Below are 5,035 nucleotides of genomic sequence, written 5' to 3' on the forward strand. Positions count from 1 at the left end.
GATTCCCCCCATTATCAAGTTCCCACCATATACCCCATTACAGTCACTCTCCATCACCATGGTAAGATGCTATAGAGTCTCTACTTGTCTTCTCTGTGCTATACTTCCTTCCCTGTGCCCTGCCTACATTATGTGTGCTAATCATAATGTCCCTTAATCCCCTTATCCCTCCCTTCCAACCCACCCTCCCCAGTTCCTTTCCCTTTGGTAACTTTTAGTCCATTCTTGGTTTCTGTGAGTCTGCTGCTGTTTTGTTCCTTCAGTTTTTGCTTTGTTGTTATACTCCACAGATGAATGAAATCATTTGATACTTGTCTTTCTCCACCTGGTTTATTTCACTGAGCATAATACCCTCTAGCTCCATCCATGTTGTTGCAAATGGTAGAATTTATTTTCTTCTTATGGCTGAATAATATTCCATTGTGTATGTGTACCACCTCTTCTTTATCCATTCATCTACTGATGGACACTTAGGTTGCTTCCATGTCTTGGCTATTGTAAATAGTGCTGGATAAACATAGGGGTGCATCTGTCTTTTTCAAACTGGGCTGCTGCATTCTTAGGGTAAATTCCTAGAAGTGGAATTCCTGGTCAAATGGTATTTCTATTTTTAGTTTTTTGAGGAACCTCCATATTGCTTTCCACAATGGTTGAACTAATTTACATTCCCACCAGCAGTATAGCAGGGTTCCCCTTTCTCCACATCCTTGCCAATATTTGTTGTTGTTTGTCTTTTGGATGTTGGCCATCCTAACTGGTGTGGGGTGATATCTCATTGTAGGAAACAATTTTAGTCTATTCTTAGTTGTGATAAAATACACATAAAATTTACCATTAAAAAAAACTTTTTAAATGTTAGTTCAGTGGCATTAGGTATTTTCAAATTGTGGTTTATATATCCAATTAAATACCATTGAATAATAAAAAAGAAACTATGAATCTGTGCCAGAACATGGATAAATCATTAAAATATTGTGCTAGTAATGTTAATTTTCCAAGTACTTGGTTTCTTCTTAATCCTTTAACATTATGGTATAAAAATTTGAAAATGGAAATCACTGCTATAAAAATCCAGTCTGTATCTAACAAATTCCTCAAATAATGCTACATGTGGACTGTTGATATGTTCCCCTAATTTTATAATAAGTCCTCCATTTCAATGGTAATTTCAAAGCGTATGGGAAAGAAGAACATCTAGTTTCCATATTGCCTGTCACTCTGTGTTGTATTCTAGCAATATGTTCTAGCAATTATTTTTCTTTCAGAATTTCACAGAGCAACACACTGTGACTTTGAAGGACAGATGTTCCAAGCACTCTCAGAATGGCTCTGTGGCTTTCTGATTTCAAAAAAGTAAAAAATAAATTAGCTTTTAAAATGTCATAGTCAATGAAGCACTGTGATATGAATACTGAGTTAAAGCTCAAAAAGTAGACATTGTCATATTTTTCAAAAATGATTAATGATGTGGGAAAATATGATATAATATTTAAAAAGCAGCATATAATCTAGTGTCTAGAGCAAATCACTCAAATCTGTCCAATTATGTGTTTCCCTATGAAAACAATATTTATAAAAACTTAAAGTTAATGTAGAGATCTTTATCATCCTCTTTCTTTCATACCACCACCATGAAAACTTCAGAGAAAGGAAAACTGCTCTAAATTTTTTTACTTAATGGACATTCCACAATGTCTGGATCCAATTACAAATCTATTCTTCCCTAGAGTCCTACATTTTTTATAAGAAGGTGCAAATTGTGGTTAAGAGGCTTTAGAACCATATTGTCTGGGTTTAAATATTGACTTAATTTCTTTTTGCAAATCCTAGGCAAATTATTTAAACTCTTAAATTTAAATAACTTCAGCTCAAATTCTGAGATTCCTCATATGTAAAATAAGGGTGATAATAGTACTTTGCTCACAGGGTTGTTATGAAAATCAAATGAGGGTATACAAAATACTTAGAATAGTGAGTGTCACATAATGAACTTTGAACAAATATTAATTTTTAAAATAATAACTACCCAATAATGCATCTTTATGAAGTTATAGTTCAGCAGTTTCTGAAATGAGTTCCAATGTTCCCTGCCTCTTTTTATTCATGCCTGTGTGTAAGCCCCTTCCCTTCAGTATGGGCTAGAGAGGCTTGCTTATAATTAATATAGGTATGGAAAAAGTGATGGGATGTCTCTTTCAAGACTGGGTTTTAATGATGGTGACTTCTGTCTTGCTTTCACTCCTTTCCCTGGCTCTTTTCACTTGCTTGCTCTGATAAAGCAAACTTCCATGCTGTGAGCTGCTCAATGGAGAGGCCTACATGGTAAGAAGCCAGTGAGGAACCGAGGCCCTCAGTCTAACAGCCTGCCAGGAACTTGTTGGGGTGTCACTTGGTTTGGAGTCACAGGGAAGTCAGATTCAGATAGAATGAAACATGACATCAAAGTCAAGAAAGCAAAGCCAAGTTTAATTATGCTCTGAAACAGAGTGGGCCTCTAACCTAGGAGCATATGGCCCAACTGCCTATTGTGAGACATGGGATTTTGGCAGGGCAAAGAAGTCCTTGACTGGCCTTCTTTGGCCTTGGGGACTTGATCTGATTGGCAGAGTTAAGGCATGGGCTGCACTCTGAAATTTTCCTTCTGGGGAATTTTTGTCATTTGCAGAGTGCCTGTGCTCTGAGGTTTCTTATCTGGGAAATGTCTTTGCCTTTCAAGTCACTCCTTGTTCCTGTAGCTTCATTTAATTGACTCTGAGTTATCACTGGCTCTCTGGCTTTATCTGATCAACTCCCTGAGTTCTTGGTTGGCCCCAACCTTGTTCCATCCCTCTCATGTCTGTCTTTCTGCCTAACAGACTGAATCCTGCCAGCAACCATATATATGAATTGGGAAGAGGGCTCATCCCTATTCAAGTCTTGAGATGTTTGCAGTCTCTCTGACACCTTAATAGGAGCCTTGTGAGAGACACTGAGCCAGAGGACCCAGCTAAGCTTCACCTGGATTCCTGATACACAGAAACTGTGCCATAATATTTGCTATATTAGTCCACTAAGTTTGGGGTAATTTGTTACATAGTAATACATAACTAATATATATGTTGGCACTAGTAGTGAGGTGCCTTTGTAACAAATACTAAAAAATTTCAGAGCTGCACTGGGACCAGACAGTGGGAGGAGGCTGGACAGATACTGAGGAGCATTTTAAAGGCAGCCCAAATTGCTTTTAACAAACTGACAGTGGAAATCTGGACCTTGAGGGCACTGCCTATGAGGGCTAAAAAGAAAGAAACATATTATTGGAAACTGCAAGAATCCTTTTATGTACTGGAAGAAATGTTAGCAATCTTTCATCTGCTCTTACATAGAAAGCAGGAAAAGTGCTTATGGATTTGGTAATCCCACTAAAGAGACTTCCAACAAGAGTGTTGAATATGCTGTCTAGTTTCTTCTAGCTGCTTATGATAAAATGCAAGAGGAGAGAGATCACTTCAGGGAAGGACTGGTAAACAAAAAGCAGCCAGAATTTGATGGTTATGAAAATTCTCCTCCTCTACAGAGAATGAAAAATGCTGAAATTAAGAAATGGCTTCTGTGTACTGTCAGAAAAATGGTCTAGAGATAAAGTCAAGGATACTCTAAAACATTTTTTTTTAGACATCACAACAAAGGACCAAGTTATTACTCAGTCCACAAAGGCCCTTTAAAGAGATTAGAGATGTATCTCAGAAATCTTCTCAAATGAAGGGGCCTGTGGGAAGCTTAGCTCAGCCTTCTCAGTAGCAGCTCATTATAGAGGAAAGCTTACCTAAAGGAGATTGATAAGTGTGGCATTTGTCTAATGGTGTAGATCCCAGTGAATTTCCCAGGAGTCCTACAAAGTTTTTGAGAAAACTATTAAATAGATTCCCAGGACGTAATTCCAATGTAGGGGACTTTTCCACCACACAACACCAAACAATTCTTGGACACCAGCAGGATGTCTGAGAATTCAACTCAATTCTGACAGCACCCACCTGGAAGGAGATAAAATCAGATTCCACAGGTTGAGAGCTCAGTCCAACAAGACTGCCCACACCCTCAATTCAGATTCCAGTCACAAGCCCCAGGCTGTTCCCTATGCTTCTGACTGGCTGGCTGCAGATTGGAGGTTCCAATGACCTCCTTCTTCAGTTTGATTAATTTATTAGAGCAACTCACAGAACTCATGGAAACACTTGTTTACATTTCCCACTCTGTTAAAGGGTATGATAAAGGATATGAATCAACAGCTAGATGAAGAGATACATAGAGTGAGATACTGAACAAAGGAATTTATGTCCTTAGGGCCCAATCTGGGGGCACATGGAAACACTGTGGTTCTTCAAATATGAAAGCTCTCTGAAAAGGAGAAAAAAAATCTGTTAACTTGCTTTTTATGGAGGCTTCACTACATAGTCATTGTTGACTAAGTCATTGACATCTGGCTGAGTCAATCTCCAGCCCCTCTCCCCTCCCCTAGGGAGGGGAAGGACTGAAAGTTCCAGCCCTCTAATCACGTGGTCCTCCTGAAAATAAGCCCCTCCCCTTGGGTCAGACCCAAAAGTCACCTTCATCAACAACAGGACATCCATTTCACCATTATAGCTCTAAGTGTTTTAAATGTGAATGAAGACCCAATGTATCTAAAAATATGTATTTCTTTTTTCAAAAAATAGGAATATTTCATGAATTTGCATATCATCCTTGCACAGAGGCCATGCTAATCTTCTCTGTCTTGTTCCAATTTTAGTGTATGTGCTGCTGAAGTGAGTACCTGTCTTGCCAATGGGTTTCAGCCCTCAGCAAGGTCACTATGGATTCAATGTGACTGAAGAAATGAGAGTAGAATGTTTCTTTGGGGTGAAAGGGTTTATTACCCGGCTTGTTCTCTGGCTGTAGGTCGAGCACTAGCATCTCTGCCTCCCAGAGCACTGGGCTGAGCTCTCTATATAGAGCAATAATAGCTTATTGCCTAAAGGTGTGGAAGCGGTAGCCTAGCAACAGGGCAGTTACATCA

The 5,035-nt window shown here is 38.9% G+C and overlaps 1 non-coding gene across 1 annotated transcript; it reads right to left on the minus strand.

Annotated features, from left to right (window-relative positions):
• Positions 1 to 4,685: 4,685 nt before the first annotated feature.
• On the minus strand, positions 4,686 to 4,792 carry LOC118969292 (U6 spliceosomal RNA). Its single transcript, XR_005057249.1, has one exon. It is a non-coding gene; the product is annotated as a U6 spliceosomal RNA (small nuclear RNA).
• Positions 4,793 to 5,035: the final 243 nt, after the last annotated feature.

The sequence above is a fragment of the Manis javanica genome, chromosome 5 (genome assembly GCF_040802235.1).
Source record: "Manis javanica isolate MJ-LG chromosome 5, MJ_LKY, whole genome shotgun sequence".
NCBI lineage: Eukaryota > Metazoa > Chordata > Mammalia > Pholidota > Manidae > Manis > Manis javanica.